Source organism: Panthera pardus, unplaced genomic scaffold, assembly GCF_024362965.1.
Source record: "Panthera pardus isolate Hobbes unplaced genomic scaffold, ASM2436296v1 HiC_scaffold_7, whole genome shotgun sequence".
In the NCBI taxonomy this organism is placed as follows: Eukaryota; Metazoa; Chordata; class Mammalia; order Carnivora; family Felidae; genus Panthera; species Panthera pardus.
In genome coordinates, this window is record NW_026527002.1 from 68,846,524 (window position 1) to 68,866,746 (window position 20,223).

A 20,223-nucleotide genomic window follows, 5' to 3' on the forward strand; every position below is an offset into this window, starting at 1 on the left:
TCTCCGTGATCCTTACCTAAAACCACAACATTCTAAGTATTATACTTCCATAGTATAATTTAGTTTCCATTCAGTAGATCACAAGCTCCCTGAAGGCAAAAGGGTTTCGTCAACTTTATTCATCGTTATATCCCCACTGCCTCCAAGAGTGCCCAAAATACGAACTTTTCTTGAAAATGCTGAAATATTGACCATATTTGTCTGTGAGATTTTGTGAAATTACTAATGATGACGAAGAAACCTGAGTTTCTTCATCTGTAAGGTAGCAATTATCATAGTAAACATTTCATACAATTATTGTGAAGATTTAGTGATTTAAAATCAACTAAAGCTTTTAGCAGAGTGCCTCACACACAGTAGGTGCTCAATAAATATTATCTAACATTTTATTTTAATTAGAACCTACACACAGGAGTGCTAAGAAAGCAGCAGCATGGGATCGTGCAAAGAACTTGAGAATTTGCATCCCCGAGGGGCCTAACTACCTCTGGGTTTTTGAGGAATATCCTTTGATTTTCTGAGCCTCAGGTTGATGTATATGCTCAAGGAGAATAATGAGAATAATGGGATGAAATGAGGTCTTAAAAAATGTATGCAGTCCTAAAAATACCATTATTAGGACAGATATTAGGGTAAGAGGACTGTGTCTGGGCCCCTCATAGGCAGCCAGAGTACCTGCTCTGCTGTTTGTACAGTATAGAGAGGGCGCTGAGCTTTCCCAATTACATGCACAGTGGAAGCAAAAAGTATCATTGTTTTAATTGTAAACTCGAAAATGTTTTTATAAAATGACATCAATGATTAACGCTTCTAATTTTGGAGATAAAAAAGAAATCCGAAGGTAATTATTTGAACTAATTTTACCAGACAGGAATTAGATTTTAAATTTGTTTTATTCCTAGCCAACTTTGCTCCTGGTATAATCCAAGATTTTTTTTTTTTCCCTCTTCACCTACTTGTTTTTAAGGGGTGGGTAGAGAGCCTGTTTTCCTCTCTGGGAAAGACACAGGCTGGTGCCAGAGGGTGAATGAAGCCAGATTGACTAGAGGTTTCAGAGCCTTTGAAACATGGCCAAGGCCAGATTAGAACTGGAATAGGAATTTCTCTAAGCTGCAATAAACAATAAAAATCCAAAATAGAAACTACCATTGTGATGCAAACAGGAAAGCAAGCATGATTAGCACAAAGCTGTTTTGGAGGGAGAAAGCTGAAGTAACCAGGAGGTCTTGGTGGGTGCGACATTGATTCCATGGGTGGGTATCATACTTAGTCATGTAGCAGCCAATAGTTATGGCCAGACCCCATGAAGGGGAGCTGGCCTCAAATCCCAGCCCAAACCTTTCATTTTTTTGGGTGATGTTGGTGTAGGGGTCATTGTGCAGTGCTGGAGACAAAATCCTGTTATCACAGGTAAGGCACGACATCTCTGCCATTGGGACAAAAGGTGAATTGTCTTCAGGTTAATAGGGAAAGAGAATGACAACATTTGTTAAGAGACATTTAGTATAGCCCTTATGGGCATGGGCTCTGGAGATGGGCAAATCTGGAAAATATCCTGGCACCACTCTATAGGAGCCACATGATTTTGACCAAGTTATTTAACCTCTGAGCCTCCTTATTTGTTCCTAAAGCATGAGGATGATAACCGCAATACCTCACTGGGCTGTTGCGAAGATTGAATGAATTAATCATGGAAGGCACTTGGAAATGCAAGTCACTGTGTAAGTTCTTCACCCGAACTACCTACTTCAATCCTTGCAACAATTCTATGTTTTCCTATACCCATTCTATGGAGGAGGAAACTGAGACTTCTAACTCAATTGCTAATAAGATGTATTGTGCAAGCCTTCAAGAGGTTGCTGTAGTGAGGGATATCTCTGTCATTTTAGAGTGGGGATGAGGAGCTGCAAAAGGGCGGGGGAGGGGGGGAAGGAACATTCGAAGAAGAAGGAGTTCTCCAAGACCACCTCATGGAAACATTGACTCTGGCTTTTTCCCTTTCTGAAGAAAATTTAGGAGTTTTTTCCCATTGGATTCCTATTTCCCACCTTCCACTCGCCCTCCACCAGCCCTCTATCACAACCGTGGCTCAAGACAGTTCTAGAACAACAAGAACATTGTAATAGAGTTCTTCCAAAGAGAAAGCGCACTCTATAGATGAAGCAAGTGAAACTAATGAACCTGATTATTGAACAATTGTGCTAAGGGCGTCATTTGAGTTATTGGCTTGTAAGCTTTCTGGCCTGTTTAGAGGCTTGCTGTATTTTAAGAAGTCCATTGTTCGTAAGAGATTTCATAAAACTTCAGGAGCTGTAAGGATGTGAGGTGTCGTCTGAACAAGCCTCCATGGTTGACAGATGAGGAAGCAGAGGCCCAGGGAAGGAAGGAAATTTCCTGAAGTTCACACAGTTACTTCAATGGCAGAGTCCAAGGCAAGTGCTCTCTACATTGTTCACCACTTCCTCCCCTTTCACCAGAATGAACTCTTTGCAAATCCCATAATACAATTTTCTCAAGACCCTTTGCTTTGACATACAACACATACTAATCTTGGAATCCCAAATATATTGCTACTTTTTTGTGTTTTTGTTTGGCTTGGTTTGGCTTTGGCTTTGCTTGTCACCTCCTGATCCATTTTACTCAGATCAAACATCATTTCCTCCAAGGAAGCTTAACCTCTTATATGCTCCTACAGTAGTCCCTGTTTATCAACCCCACAATCTGATTTAATTATGTTTGTGTGTATGTCGGCCTTTCCTAGAGGCAAAAGATTGTGTCTATGTTGTTTATCGCTCTATTCCTTGTGTCTGGCATTATGACTGGCAGGTGGCCAAAAATAGGTGGAGGATCAAAAATACTGGATGAATGGATAGATGGGTGGATAGATGGCTGGCTGGATGGGTGAATGGATGGAGAGGTGGGTGGATGGATGGATGGATGGATGGATGGATGGATGGAGAGATGGGTGGATGGATGGATGGATGGATGGATGGATGGATGGATGGATGGGTGAGTGGATGGAGAGATGGGTGGATGGATGGATGAATGGATGGATGAATGGATGGATGAATGAATGGATGGATGGATGGATGGGTGGATGGATGGATAGATGGATGGGTGAATGGATGGAGAGATGGGTGGATGGATGGATGGATGGATGGATGGATGGATGGAGAGATAGAAACATGGATGCATGGGCAAATATAGAGAATCTCTCTTGAAAATAGGGGCAACTGGGTGGCTCAGTCAGTTTGGCGTCCAATGTCAGCTCAGGTCAAGATCTCACAGTCTATGAGTTCGAGTCCCGTGTCAGACTCTGTGCTGACAGCTCAGAGCCTGGACCCTGCTTCAGATTCTGTCTCCCTCCCTCCCTCTGCCCCTCCCCTACTCATACTCTGTCTGTGTGTGTCTCTCTCTCAAGAATAAATAAACATTAAAAAAATTAAAAAAAAATAAAATATATGGAATTACCTGAAACCCTCTACAAGGCTCAGGTAACATGAATCCCTTCATCCATCCCACAACATTGCCTTATAATATTCTTTGTTACTGGCCCAACATATGGTTCTGTTATGTTTCTAAGAAGAGGCAGGGAAAGGCATGTTCTGATCAAGTAGCAAGTGGAAATCAAATGCCTCTTCACTGTAAGATTTGGTTAAAAGCTTTCAACTCTCTATAGGTATTTCCTCTCAACACTTTTTCAGTTTGTGTGTGTGTGTGTGTGTGTGTGTGTGTGTGTTTGTGTGTGCGTGTGCACGTGCGCGTGTGGCTATACTCACTGATTTATCCCCTTCAACCAAGAAAATAGAAGAAATGTTCAGGAATCACAAATAGACCCTGGGATAGTCAGAAAGTCAGAAGTCACATGTGCCTTCACGTGAAGGCACTGTCCTAGTTTATGGGGAGTCAATGAGGTCTGGACAAGCCCTAGTGGCTGCTTTGGTTAAAGACCACCTTGATTTAAAAGCCCTGCTACTGGGAATGCCATGTGATATATGCAGTTCCTCAGCCTTGCCTACATTTCAATTCTGAGGCAAGGAAGAAAGAATGCTTCCGGGTTCTTTGAATGACGGAATAGTGATAGGCCATTGCATTTGGACTTTTAAATTTACCATGATTTTGACTTTCTTTCTTCTGTGCATCTTCTATTTTGTAGTCTAATTAGCTCAGAAGGTCAAAGTTGAGATACCTGTCTTGACAACCAAAATGTGGAACAATGAATTCATGACAAAAGCGAGGCCTGATATTCACTGTATAGTAAGTTTATAGGTCTTTGATTCATTCATCCCTCTGACAGTAGTAATGGGAATCTTGAGTGCTATTATATTTCCTTCACGGCAAAGATTATAAAGGGCGAGAGGAATTACACATGCTTCTGTTCCATCTTATCAGCACTCAGACAAGGCCTACAAATGTGCATAATCACAATGAGTTTCAAAAGGTGCCACCTTGGTATTTTTGCTCATTCAATTCAATGTAACAGACATTTATTGAGCATCTATTAAGTACTAGGCACTGTACCTGGTACTAGAGATAGAGAAATAAGTAGATACAGTCATTGTCAGTAGAAATAGAACATAGAGGCATGTTCAGTTGGTTTACATGTTAAGTAAAATTTGGATTTTTGTAGCAAGTGGATTCAAATAGAGTTGTAATTCACCTTTGGTACTAATTATTTATGTAACTTTGGACAAGTCAGTTTACCCCTGGAGCCTTCAGTTTCCTCTTCTATAAACAGTGCCATTTGAGCCCTTCTATTGGAAAATTATATGCTAAGGATTAAACTGCCAGTTTGAGAGTTGAGAAGTCTGGGTCGAGAGTCTGAAGTAATAGTCAGTAATCCCCACTCTTGAATCAGCGTATATGTAGCGCGTTGTTTCTTTGGAGTATCATGGAAAGCAGCATCCTTCCTGTTATCACCGTTTCATGGGAGACTCTAAGAAGACATTCTCACCATAAGTCTGTGTCAAAGACTTCTACACCATTCTTTGGAAACCTATTTAGGTGGGGAGGAGAGAAAATCAATTGCAACACACGAGTAGTTCTTGAAACCATTTCTCCTCTCTTGATGGATGTTTTCCACAGTAAATTTGGAAATTTGTGGTCAATTTTGGAAAAATGTGGTCAGTTTTAGGGAAGTTGAAATACTAGTTGTTTCCTTAGCATGTACTAAGTGAATCATTGTAATGAATGGGTCTGTTTTTCAATTGTTTACGACAGTCACACTGAATACTGTTAACTATTCATTAATGATAATTAGAGTCTATAAATGAGAGGTTGCAAGTGTAGCACCTGCAGCATACTTATTAAGAATCTACCTGTGACACTTATATATCTGATTACACTCTATGGAGGTAAAAGTTCTAAGACAAATACAGTGGTTGTGTGACCATCTAACATTCACAGAGACATGCCTATGATTCTTATTCCAGGGCTTTCTGGGAAGATATTTTCTTCCTGCTTATTGAAAAAAAAAATTCCCTATATTTCCCTATATACTTAGATTCCCTGAGTAGTACAATAGAAGATTAACTAGAGAAACAATGGGTTTGGTAGACAGAAAACAGTCTTCAGATTCAGCCAGGCACGAATTCCAGTTCAACTGCTGAGTAACTGAGTGACTGGGTAAGTCACTTAACATCTCTGAGCCAATTTTCTCACCTGCAAGATCAGGACAATGCTAGTACCTACCTCAGGGGCTTTTGGGGAGGATTAAATAAATGCTTTTGTGAGAGTGCCTTGAAGGGTAACAACATAGAATACAAACAAATTAGAAACAGAGAAAGGTTTACAAATGAGCTGGTAGTAATAAATTCATTAAAACTTCATACATAGATAGTAAATTCTTTTTGTTATTAAGAATATGCAACCGGGGCACCTGGGTGGCTCAGTCAGTTAAACATCTGACTTTTGCTCAGGGCATGATCTCACCTTGTGAGTTCGAACCCACCACCTCTGGGCTCTGTGCTGACAGTTCAGAGCCTGGAGCCTGCTTCCGATTCTGTGTCTCCCTCTCTCTCTGTTCCTCCTCTGCTCATGCTCTGTCTCTCTCTCAAAAATAAATAAATATTAAAAAAAAAAAAAAAAACAACAACAACCAAAGAAAAGAATATGGAACCAACATTGACTGTTGCACTGGCCCCACCAAGATTTGGGTTTGATGGGAAGTGACTCCGATCCTGGGTTCTTCAGGTGGAGAACAAAGCATAAGGACAAACTCCCTTGACTTTTTGTCCTTGATCTTGGTCTTCCTTTTCAAAAACTAAGAGAGAAAGGCCCCTAGTGGTTTCTTCTTCCGCTAATCCCTAAAATTTTCACCCAGGTGATACAACCTAGCTCCAATTAGGCTTCTCAAACTGCTGTGTAAGCAGTAGAGTAGATACTGCTTTTTCAGGCATGGCCCAGGAGTTACTATAAGTAGCCATTTGTTGCCAGGCCATGAGATAAGCACAGAAATTGAGAGTAAGTGTTTAGTGCCTTTATAGCAATTTGACAGAGTAGCTTTGTTTCTGTTGAATCTAATAATATAAATTTTGAATTTGTATTCTGATATCTTTTAAATTTAATTTTTCTAGTAATTCATTTTTTACACTTTACAACAGCATCAGACCATGACAGATTATAAATTATTTTTAAAGACTGAATCCTTCAACCCGGACAACAAGAAAAGCCCAGCCATAAAACACCACAGACGTGTTGTTATTCAGACTTTGCACTATCTAACTTCTCGGGTTATTTCTTTTCCTGTTCCAAATAGTGCATGTGGAACTCAAGTTTAAATTAGATAAAAATCTTATGATACTTCAAATTTATATTTTGAACACAAATAGAGAATGTCAATAGTGTTCGCCCCTAGGGATGACACTGGGCTGGATGTCCTGGGGAATACCAGCCCTTGTGAGGAAGTAGAGGAAATTCATATAACTTACAAGGTTGTAGGAGAGATAAGATATGCCCACCATTAACCATCATAGGAAACAGAGGGTGGCAGTTGCCAAAAGCAAGATATGGATAAAGTTATGGGAGAAGTCAGATAGGAGAACTAACTTCCTGTTAGTAGAAGGAGAATGAAGAAAAGACAATGAAAATGGGATAAATGTAACCAGAGGCCACAGTCAGGAGGACTCCAGCCCCCTTAAAAGTAAGTGATGTCAACACTAACCCTAGTATGTATGAATATATGAAACATGTCTCCGGGCTGGTTACTTTCCATTTTAGAACATGAGGGTTGAGAGAATCTAAGGAGTCACTTAGTTTAAATTTCATATTTCACGGAAGTATAAAACAAGGTCCAGTTATTTGTCTAAAGTCAAATAAGAAATGTATCCGATGGAAAAAAAAAATGTGCTTTATGTCTGCCTTACCAATATGAAGACCATGCCCACTGGACTGGAGTAGGTTTTTTGAGGTTGATCGTAAGGTGATCATTAGCACTTAAAAGATATTTTTTAAAAGATAAATATTGCAAGATATTTGCAAGGCAGTGTGATATGGTAGAAGGAACATGGAATTGGGTCCAAAATATGACCCAGCAAGTTGTGATTTTGGACACATCAGTCAACCTCTGAGCCCTTTTCCTCGTGTCTGGAATAGGTGTTATAATTAGCACTGGCAAGAGATTAAAATACAAGATATGTATTTAAGGAGATAGCATAGGACCCAGAGTGAAGTGGACCCTGAATGTGCATTATTTAGGGTCTTCCTGATCGAACACACCCTTTCCATGGGACTGTCCTGCTTCTCTTCTCTGCTGAATTCTCCACCTCACTGTGTTTGTGGCAGCATGGTTGCAGCATATTCTAAACTTGTGATTATAGCCACAGCCAAGATAGGAGTTTGGGGAGGAGGACCACATACCTTCAGGAACTAGCTTATTCCTTACAAGAAGGATGTGTATGTGTCCAGTTTCCTATCACCATAAGATGAGGGTAGGGCTTGTTTGGCATGAATTCAGTGTTTCACCTGATTGACCACTACCAATGCATCCAGTCACCCAGTAGGCATAAAAATAGGTCTTCTCCTAAAGCAGGAGAGCTGAAGGTTCAGACCAGCGTTTGCAAATATAAGGTGGGCTTTCAGCAGCCCCAAAAGCATTGTATTCACCGCATCCCTTGTTTTGGTCCTAATTATAATACTTGTCTGGGGAAGTTTTGTTTGCTACTTAACTTGTAATTACAACACGTAGACACTTTTCACAGGTGCTATGGCAGGAATGACCTGATAGAAACCTGAAAGCCTTAATTCGCACCTGAGGGAAACATAATACCCATCTCAAGATACTGTGGAGGAAACTTACACCCCCTTCACGGTCCCCGTCTCAGGCCAGGGGTAGAGTAGGAAGAAGGAGGACCTAATGTAGTCACTGGCACATGCTTTACATACCATGCATCAGAGCCTACCTTTGCCTCAGTGCTGACCCAGGGCTCCTGCCTTTTAGTGAGCCACCTTGCTTTTAGGAATGTGTGTTGATTAAGTGCCACAGCTGGGAACATTGTTGGGTTTGTCATGATGCAGTTTAATGTTCAAAGTCATCCTTTGAACCTTACATTGAACTCTTGAGGGTGAAACCTTGAGAAGGTTCGTTTATGTGACAGCTTCCTCTCATTCTCCTCACTATTGTTGGCAACACCATCTATTACCCTGGGAAGCCATTCCTACTCATGTAGGATATCCTGTTATGTGCCCAAATGCTGTCTTTATAATTTTTGCACTGGCCACAAATAGAAGGGGAAGGAAATGAATATTTATTAAGAGCTTACTTGGCATCAGACCTTCAACATACATTATCTCATTTAGGCTTCATAACAATAGGATGAAGTAGAGATTTTTATTCTTATTGTTCTTATTAAGGAATTAAGCTATATCACATTGGTGCAATTTGCCCAAGGTCACACAGCTGATAAATGACTGAGTTGAGGATAGAATCCATGTTTCTAACTCCGAAGTTGATCTTTCTATTCCATCATGCCATTCCCTAAAGATAATTCCTTTTGGGTAGCAGCAAACGTGAACAAATTGGCTTCCCCTCACTCGACGTTTATTCACATACATGTAACTAAGCACATATTTATATGTATTTATTACTGGTTAGGATCGTAAGATAAAGCACTGAAATAAACAGATAGAGTTCCTCCCGTAAAGATTTGACAAATGGATAAACATATATTCAGATATATAAGTAGTTATACTCCAGGGTGAAAAGTAATATAATGGGGGAAATTTGAGGTTACAGGAGAGCACACAGAAGAGGCACTCAATTCACAGTTAGGGAAAGCTTCAGGAAGAACTCACATCTTAACAGAAATCCTTAGGAACTGTAGGAGATAATATGGAGGCAGTTGGACAGAGGGGTCAGTAAATGCACAGATCTAGAAACAAGAGGAATGCTATGCATTGGGAGAAGTGAAAGTTGTTCTATATAAATTGTATGGGAAGAATCATTCACCAGCATTTCACTGCCTCAGGCTACTCCCAGCCCTTAATGTACCAGATATTGGGGATGAAAAGATGAAAAGATGAATAAAGCCATGGTGCTTCTCTGTGGGGAGTGTAGAGTTAGAAATATTCAAGAGGCAGGGGCTGCTAGAGTGAAAACAGAAGCTACTTTATAAAGTTGGAGAGGGCTAGAGATGAAGTCAGAGAAGACATCAGAAAGGCTCTGAAGACTGAACAGAGTTTTGAAGGTCAGGGTCAAGTTCAAGCAGGAATCCACTAGGTAGGGAAACCAGAAAAGTACATTCCAGAGGACATGGAATGTTCAGCGGGAGACGGGTTGGGATGCTTTTCTTGGAGTTGACAAAGAACTCATTAGTCATCTCCCTTTCTGTATTTACTTGAATACATTCTTCATCAAGTGACAGGAGGACACAAGATGATATCAGGATATTCTTACTAGAAGTTGTAATTCCAATCCATTGAATGTTCTTTGTTGACTGGAAATGGTACAAAGAGAAGCTTGAGGAAAATAAGCTTTGAAAGGGAATAAGTTGTCTGGCTACACCAGCAAATAATGGACTTGCAGTCAATTATCACAAGATTCCAGACTTCATAAAAACCAAGGATTTTGGGGCGCCTGGGTGGCTCAGTCGGTTAAGCGTCCGACTTCGGCTCAGGTCATGATCTCGCGGTCCATGAGTTCGAGCCCCGCGTCGGGCTCTGTGCTAACAGCTCAGAGCCTGGAGCCTGTTTCAGATTCGGTGTCTCCCTCTCTCTCTGGCCCTCCCCCGTTCATGCTCTGTCTCTCTCTGTCTCAAAAATAAAATAAACGTTAAAAAAAAAATTAAAAAAAAAAAAAAAAAAAAACCAAGGATTTTGTCTACTTATCTTTCGGAAATTTCCTTGTTCCCAAACCTAGCACAGTGTCTGACTCATAGGAGGTGTTCAAAATATTAATTGAATAAATAAAAGAGTAAGAGGTATTTTAACCATGCCGAGGTTGAGTTTCTCATCTGGAAAATTTGGAATGACATTGTATGGCTAAACACATATCTGGACTTAGCTGGAATTTGAATTACGTGCTACCACATACTCCTTGTTTCTTTTTGGATACATCGTCTTACTTCTAGTGAGCTTGGGGCGTTCATCTGGAAAGTGGAGTTGACATTAGCTCCTCACAGGGATGGTAAAGGTGAAATTAAATAAAGCATATTAAGTGACTTAGAATAGGGCTACACACATGGACATTTCTTAGGAAATATTAACTAACATTATAATAACTGTTAAAAGGTGATTTTCAAAAAATGTGTAAAATCATGACTCTCCTCCATATATAAAAATAAATCCATTTTAAAGATTTCATTTAGCTCATTAATTAGGGAACTAGTCAGGTGTTAAAAACGAGTCCAACAGAGATTCCAAAGACCAGAAATGTTTCTCTATTAGGAATGTTAAAATGAAAGTGCAAATGGAGGAAATATTAGTCTCTTCTGGAGTAGGGGAGGAAAACCAGTTTTACTTCCACTAGATATAACTGACAAAGTTTACATGTATATGGACAAGAATCGCTTTGCAATGCTGTCAGTTAATCTATAAAGCACAGAGTTGTAAAACAGCTCCCATAGAAGCATAATTAAGTAACTTGCAATAATTTTTATAGATATTGTATAGTTTTCCATCGAGGTAGAAATTTTTCTTCATATTACCATTATTACTATCTACCTGAGACTATTAACACAGCAGTTGTAGGGCTGTGATGTGAGGTATGAGCTCATACGATGATGTTATGTAATGAGAAGTGATTTTTCTCATCTCTTCCTGTTTTTCATACTGATACTTTTAATATTTTTATACTATTATTCCTTTTTTTGGCATATGGTTAGAAGTTAGTTACATATTTTATTTTCATGTTGGTAACAGATCAGTGTAAAAAAATCAGTCAATATAGAAATGCATAAAAACAAATAAAATCATCAGTTATCTATTGCCTAAAGATAACCATTGTTTAAAAACAGATGCGTGTGTGTGTGTGTGTGTGTGTGTACACACACACACACACATATATATACATATATATGTATACACACACACACACACACACACACACACACACACAACTGACAGATACAAAGTACCACTTGGTCTTATGGATGTCGAGAAATCTCTGAGTCTTGATGCTCCCCAACAGGCATTGTCTCTCCTCTGAGAACCCAAAAGGAGGTGTTAAATTAGAGGAAGGACTGGAGAAACAGCAAAGGACAAAAATGTGAGCATGATCACATTCAGTCCCATGGGAATTGTCCCCAAGTTTGTATTGGTCCCCTTTGCACTATATGCCTGTCTCCTTCTTAGATATGTCCTTCTCCAGGTAGCTCAAAAGCTCATTGAGGAAAAGGACAACATCTGATTCATCTCCCTATCTCTTGTGACCATCCAAGTGCCTAACACATGACAGATACTCAATTAATGAATGAGTGAATGAATGAATATAGTGAGGTAAATTTCCATTCACAACTCATCTGCTAATGAGCCTGGTCAGAAGGATCTTTCCCTTCTATATCTGCAGCTTTTGTAGGATACCCCCCACCAACCCAATCCCTCAGACTGGGACTCTCCCATCTTCTGTACCACCTCAATCTTCCACTTCCATTCAGTGGTAAAGTTCGATGGGTGTGGCTACCCCACACCATCAATCTTTTCTCACCCTCCCACCTTCCTTCCACTCCTGATGCTCAGAGCTTTCTTACTTTTCTCTCTGACTATAGCAACAGCCCCAAGGGGTCTCCGGGTTGCTGTTTTCAATTCATCCTTTACCAGTGGCAAGGGTGATCATTTGAAAACTCAAATCTGACATTGTGTTTCCTTATTTAATGTTTTATGAATAATCCATTGCCTATAGCTGTAGCTCTCAAAGTTACATCAGAATCACCTGAGTAACCCATCAAAACATGGATCGCTGTTAAGTCTCATAGTTTTTGATTCAATAGGTCTAGGATAGGGTCCAGTACTTTCCATTTCTAAGTTCCCAGGTGATCTTGATTCTTCTGATCTCAGGATACACTTTGAAGAACCACTGGCTTGGGGTGATAAGCCAAATTCTTTAATGAAAATTTCACTGAGGATTATCTAATACTTATGCTATACCAGATATTATACTATACTTTGCTCAATTCATCTATTACTTCTACATCCTTTTCTCTCACCTCAGGTACATACAGCCTTCCTTTCAACCACACCAAACCATACATTTCCATGTATTCCCTATTCTTTCCCAGTTCTGCTTGAAATATAATGTTCTTCCTCATTAACCTTAATCTCTCAAAATTCTACTTATACCTAAAGGCCCAATATAGACAACTAAAATTTCCTCTTGAAAGAATCATAGCCCATTTCTGAATTATCCCTCTTCCCAAACACCCAGGTAGACTTAGAATCACAGGAAATTTTCTCTGTTTACATTTCATTCTGCCCTTTCCATGACACCCTAGATTATTTATTTTTGTGTCAGTGTACTTAGATTAATTATAAGCTCCTGGAAGCTTTCTTTTCTTTCCTTTTTCTTGATTTCTTGATTTCTTGGTTTCTTGCTTGCTTGCTTGCTCTCTTTTTCTTTTAAAATCAGGAGAGCCCAGCAAATAACTGAATAAATGATTCCCATTAAATATTTATGGAATTTAGTTGAATTTACGGTGCACCTTAGTTTAAGGAATGGGCTATCGGATCGGCTCCTAATATTGTTCATTGCTGGACACATGGGCACTTGGGGAAAGATTAGGTAAATAGTTGGGTGATCATTCATCTGCAAAAATAGATTTACAAGGGAACATTTTTTTATTCTGGACAGACAGTCATAACCAGTGCTGGTTTTATAGGAGCAATACATATATAAAAAAAAAAAAGTCATGAGAGCAAACTGGTTCCTTCATACTTACATTTAGGTAGAGGGCAAAGGTAAATACAAGCACTACTACTATTAGTAATATTTTCACATATGAACACATATCATTGTTAAGGTTTTGATATATGCCAAGCCCTGTTACAAAAATAAAATAGAAGCCATTTTATCTAAAACAATCAGGAATTTTCTCGCATAATCAAAAAGAGTCATTGTTTGCAAAATTATTCCATAGTCATCAGTTTTCTTAAGGGTTTCTCTGAATTCCTTGGGATTAAAATCCCCTATGGTGTCATGATCATATTAATTTTTCTCTTTTTCAGTTGTTAACATATCTAAGCCAGATCTTTGTAAATGTCTTTCAATATGTTCAACCAAGTCACCTCCTTGAACCTTTTGTAATATTCACAACTTCACCTGAAAATTGATTTGTATCATTCAACTGAAGCCTTCTTAGACAACTCATAAAAATGAAAATATATCTTAGTAATTAACTTTAAACATATAGGTCACCTTTTTAAAAAGTTTATCTATTTATTCTGAGAGAGAGAGGGAGAGCGCAAGCTAGTACAAGCAGGGCAGGAGCAGAAAGAGAGGGAGAAAAGAGAATCCCAAGCAGGCTCCGCACTGTCAGCACAGACTTTGATGGAGGGCTCAGTCTCATGAACCATGAGATCATAACCTGAGCCGAAATCAAGACTTACTGCTTAACTGACTGAGCCACTCAGGCACCCTTGGATCAGCTTCTCTTTTACCATTTTTTTGGTGAAGGGCTAAGGCTTTACATTCAGATATGAGTCCAAAACAGTCATCTTTTATTCATAAGCTACAACCATAGTACATTAATACATTCATTTATGACTTTTGTTTCTGTTTCAATGGGGAGAAAATGTGAAGATTATGAACTGCAATCTGAAGGTGAAACCCCTCTAGCGTTCTGTTCTTCCCAATTAAAAAAAAAAACTTTTTAAATGTTTATTTTTGAGAGAGAGGGACAGACAGACAGACAGAGACAGAGAGACAGAGCACAAGCAAGGGAGGGGCAGAGAGAGAGGGAGACACAGAATCAGAAGCAGGACAGCTCAGAGCCTGATGCGGAACTTGAACTCATGAACCACGAGATCATGACCTGAGCCAAAGTCAGACACTTAACTGACTGAGCCACCCAGGGGGCCCTCCCAATCTTTTACAATGGTATAACACATACTACTTTGGAGAGGCTTGCCTTTATCACCTCTTCCAAAACATTAACTTATTTTTATAGGAATAAAACTTTTTTTCTTTACAAAATCATATTTGATGTGTTTACATAGCCTTTTCTGAATCATTAATTCCATTAGAATAAACAAGTTTGGGATCACTACAACTGATTCTTGGCACATATAAAATTTAACTGCTAAGAATGGAAGTAAATGGGAGTCCTATAATTGGCCTACTAGATGCCAGAATCAGATTATTGTGGAACTCAAGCAGAATGGTTTGAAGAGAGAAGTTGATACTGGATATTAGTTAAGAAGTCAGTGAAAAGAACGCCCACTATACTTTGCAGGTAAACCTCACAACAGATCCTATGAGGCTGATACTATAATTTGTGGGGGATTTCACCGTCTCTCTACCAGTGTTTCTGAGCAGGCCATTAAATAGGGGTTTCTGTCTCCTTGGAAATATTAGAAGCACTCTACATTCTTGGTTTTCTCTTCCGACCTACTCATTCTTCTCCAAGGGATATAGAATGTATAATCTGATTGGCTTGGAGTGATTGGCAAAGGGGCCCTGAGTACATGGAACCCACTCTCTTCTGCATTTTCTCTTAGATTCAGTGAGCTCCCAGAACACGCAAGTCCTCCTCAACTGGGCAGTGTGAGTTTCTTCCCAAGGTAAGAGAGCCCAGGTGTCTGGCTTTGCCAGTCTTGAGTTTATTCACATCTGGGTGAGGTAGATGGAGACCTCTTTGGCTTGGAGCCTAAGCAGAGGTGTCTTTATCCCTGATTTACTAGCAACAGTTCACTCTCTATCACACAATTTGTTTGGAGAACTTGGAGGGAAGAAAGTGTGACTAATTTCATAAAATGCCAAACTTGTTATTCTCATTTTACCCACCATTTTATCATAGCTTAGGTACATGATTTTACTCTGAAAAATCCCAAAGAGGTAGGCACTACAATTATCCTAGCTTTATGGATGAATTTAAAAGAAGAAGAGGTCAGATGACTAGTTGAGTTTCTTATAGCTAGTGAGGAGGGCCGATTCTTTAGTCTGTTATTCATTTATTCAACACTTTGGTATTGAACATTATTCGTGCAGGTGATATATGAACAAAATAGTTGTAGTCCCTCCTTACATGGAGTGTGTAACATAGAGAGTAAGAGACATATTAGGTAATCGCATAAATAATTATATAATTACAAGCTGTAATAATGTCTTTAAAGCCCATTCTCTTAACCATTATACTGTCTTACTTTGACTTAGAAATTTGCTTGTACTGAGATTCACATTATTTGTTTGTCTTTTATTCTTTTATATAAGTATTGTATGATTCCTTATTTGATTGCTTTATGATGACCGACTGATACATAAATGCTCCTAAAAACCACAAGTCCAAGTGATGCATGCAGTATCACTTGGCAAGGTCATAAGGGTGCTGGGGAACCTCTTTGCCACCACTAGTCTCCAGCCTACTACCTGTATTGTCCTTTGACAGGGACAGAATATTTCCTAACATCTAGATCAAGAAGACAGATCCCCCCCAACAGAAAATGTCAATTGTGGAAAGAACACTTAGAGGCCATCCAGCTAAGCCCCCTTAAGTTACTGAAGAGGAAACCCCTAGGGTTTGAGGAAATGAAGTGACTATCAAAGGATTGCCAAGGTTATCCCTACAGGCTCCTAGTCCAAGGAACTGCTTCCTATACCTTTTAAAATGTTAGTTTAAATTCTCCACATATTGAAATGAGCTGAAATCAGACCTATATTTAAGAAGATGTCGCGGGAAAGCAGACTTCTGTGTTCTTTAATAGACAGAAGAAGATAGGGTATGGGATTAAGGTGAGAGGGGACACTGGAATAATTTCCCTAGTATAGAACTCGCAAATGAAGACTGATTATTTCTTCCCCTCCTCCCCAGCTCCGACTCTGTGTACCTGGGGTGGTTCTTTGAACACACTGCCTCGTGTGCTTACCGTCTTCATTTGTGATATGGGGACGAGGCTAGCACGCAGCCATACCTTGACGAGAATTCGAGAATTCGTTGTGTAATGTACATAAAGGATTTAGCGCAGTGCCAGGCACATATAACACACTCAGTAAGGGTTAACTTTTGGGATTGTGTTGCCGCTGTTGCTATTGTTACATTAGCATATGATGTTTCAGATAAATTATTTAAAGTTTTAATGCTAGAATAGGAGGGTAGTGAAGAAAGAAACGGGGCATATATTTTAGCAGAAAGCAGCTGATGTAATTCAATGTTATTCTACTTCCAGCCTGGCTGATATATACTGCTTTATAAGTTTGTTGTATTTTCTCATCTATTTTAGCACCTCACCTGTGCTTTATGCAGAGTACATGATTAAGAGTCGCTACACACAACAGTTTTCATAATTTGGCAGATGAGTCAAGATTAATTAGTGGCAGAGTGTTGTCTAGACTTGAGGCCTCTTCAGCTTTAATCCGCTTCTCCTTTCTAGACAGTGGAACCAACCAAAACACTGTCTTCATTTCAGCCCCCAACTAAAGCTTTTCAGTTCACAGCGAACTTTTCTTCCAGCCCCATTCAGATCATCTGCCCTCCCTCCCCGGCCTCCCCCACCACATTTCCATTTCCATTTTTCTGACTTTTGGCCCTGCTACTTGATGAAGGCAAAATGTTTTCCCTTCCAATTAGTTTAGTGGAAACCTCACATGTTTGATATTGTAGCAGACAATGTTGCATTATGCTATTGATTTGAACAGAGAAATTCCTGTTCCTGAAGGCAGCCAAAGCACACTCTGAAGGGTAGAGTTACTGAGTTACAGCCCAGAAAGGGAGACCACAAGGGAGGCCAGACTCCATTGAGAAAATGCACAGGCAAGTGTGGCTACACAGGAATGCTCCAGAAAAGATTTTATGGTCAGCATCAATAGATGTGTGTGTTTTATGAATAAGAATAAGTGTATTCATGTTCCTAAAGTGCTTCAAAATCGCTGGCTGAAAAGTGCTCCTAATGTTTGCTCTCAGGGCTCCCCCTGACATAATATGGCATTTTACATGCAGGAAATGGTGAGTTAGCGTTTCCCAGGGCCCCGCACACCAGCGGGAAGTTGTATCTTAATTGTTTAAGGCTCCAAAACTCTGTTTTGTACTATTTCTGCATCAGAGAAGCCTAAAACCAATGGTCAAAAAAGTATTTTCAGATCCTCCCCATCTAAAATATGCAGACAGTTGCCAGTTACAAAATAAATTTCTCTTTGTGGGTAAGGAATTCAAAGAGATAAACGGGCAAAAGGGTAGGAGAAGAACATTCCAGGTGGAAGGGTCCAATGAAAGAATGGCTTGAAGCAAAAGGCACAGTTGTTAGAACGTCAACTATAGGCAGCAAATGGCTGAAAACGATGTTGGAGATATAGGGATTTATCCGAAGGCTCTTTCTTGTATGCCAGGTTAGAGCCCAGTCAGTCCAAATAATGGCTCGATGTACATTTTACACCTGTATTACATACGTTTACAATTTACATAATCTCCCAGGGTTTTCTTCTATGAAACTGTGATATCTGTTTCTCTCCTCATTCTTCCAGTGTTCTTCAAATTGTTCCAATATATCTCAGAGCTTGCATTTGGTTTTGTTATTGTTAAAAATGAGGCAAGTGATCAGAACAACTTGTAATTGCTTATGTCATTTAATCCTCATGATAACACTGGCAGCAGGCACGATTGGCTTTATTATTTCTACTCTATGGATGAAATCCCTGAGGCGGAGGGATGTTAAATGACACAGGAAGTAGTATAGCATGTTACCTTGTGATATTACCAGTTATGACCATTACATTTCTTTGAATGTCCCCTAGTATTTCTTTCCAGAGACCCTCTCCTCTACCGTTTCCTGTGTCTACTAAGTTAGATTGAACTCTCGTCTCAGCTTCAAGTTACAGTGAAATACCCATCTTACCTCTCCCCCTTCTAGATCTGCTTTAAACATAAACTGCAAACCAACCTGATCTTCTACATTGAGACCAAATCATGAATTGTTGAAATCAAAATATGGGGCATTATCATCCATTTCATGTGACGTGTTTCAGCCTGACTTGTCTAGGTGATTTTGTTACCCTGCTGTTGTCATGTAACATGCTAACTATTTCTTCCTTCTCTGTGACCCTCTCAAATTTAAAACCATGAGTTAGCAACGTCCTAAAGGAATGAGAAGCGGGATTTTTCCAGGAGATGGTGAGGTAACAAATGTACTTCCTAGTCCTTGAGCTGTAGAAGGACAAGGTGCCAAGGCTAGGTACTTGGGAGCATAGCTGTTCTAAAAAATGTAGGCAAAATGAACACCGCACCTCACACTTTTGCCAAAGTTCGGTTTTGCCAACCTCTGAAAAATCCTGCCTGCCTTCATTCCGGAGAGAGCCAAACTGCATTTCTGAGCAAAAATGCAGAATCCTTTGACTTCATACTCAGTGCGACCCTTTTTCCCTGTAAATGTGAACACCCCAATCGCACCAACCATTCTGCTACTTTCGGAGTGAGCGGTTACCTCTTCATGGTCTCCAGCAGGTATGAATTTGAGACCTTCTTCATTCACATGCAGGGCATTGTACTGGGTGCTGAGAATATGGCAAAGACAAGGCCAGACCTTTTGCCTATCTTCCAACAACTTACTCTCTGATGGAAATTTAACAGAAAATCAGAGAAATAGAAGTTCTAAGACGCAGTGTTTGGTCAATGTGGTCAGAAATTCTTCTCATTCCCCTTCTTCTGCCCGCATGTGTTTACCTCCTTTTAAAGTTACCTTGGCAAATAGATTTTGCAAGTTGTCTTTTCATGCAAAAGTATGCTGTGAGCCTAAGAAGTCACTTTATTGTCTTGGTTTAGATTCTATTTATACGAAAGTAAATGATGAGCTTGCTATATATGAAGTTTGGAAAGTTAGGGGGTGAGAGGTAATTAACTAATTCTTTCAGCCCTTGTCTCCCCTTTAAATAGGGTAGATTTACCCATCTCAAAAGCAATTTCAGTTGTCAAAACATTGGCCTTCTTCGTGGTTTTTGGATCTTGACGACCATCAAAATTTGGCAAGCAGCCCCTACCTGCCTGGCAGGAAGTTATATTTAGTACTGTGTGAAACTTTATTTTCCAGTTTCAGACATACTCAACCCCTGCTGTTGAGTTCCAACACTCACACTTCCAAATAAAGAGAGTTTCTGGAATTCTTCTATGGCTGGTAGATGCTTTGACAAAAGTTCTCACCAAATCCAGAATAACCTGACACCAGCTAGGCCTTCACTGTAGTCTATTGTTGCTTGGCCAAATTAAACAGGGCAGTTCTTTGTCATTACTTTGCTTGTTTGTCAGTCTAACTGATGTGCAAAGGGAGCCTTTTGGCATTTAAAATTACACAATCAAATTTTTGAAAAAAAAAAAAGCCTTGAAGGATTTTAAAGTGAGACTCAGCCCATGTTTACTCACTCGTGTCCCTAACATGCAAAATGGTGCCTCGAAATTGTATTTGAAAATCTGATGTGGTCTTGTCATTCGATCAAATTCAATTCAGTCCTATTGCTAGATTTGGGTAAGAATCCAGAACTCGCCCCCATCCTTTCTTTCCCTGTAGATATGCTTTGTTGCTAAACATTCTTGAGTGGCAGTATGGTGTAGTCTGGGATACCACAATGCACTAGCTAAGCCCTAGCTCCTTCTTCTC

At 39.7% G+C, this 20,223-nt stretch overlaps 1 long non-coding RNA gene across 1 annotated transcript in view; it reads left to right on the forward strand.

Moving 5' to 3' along the window:
- LOC128775331 (uncharacterized) overlaps positions 1-20,223 on the forward strand; it is a 249,120-nt gene that overhangs the window by 68,343 nt on the left and 160,554 nt on the right. The window contains exon 2 of the long non-coding RNA XR_008420002.1: positions 15,145-15,207. This is a non-coding gene — a long non-coding RNA (uncharacterized LOC128775331). The remainder of the gene's footprint in view (positions 1-15,144; positions 15,208-20,223) is intronic.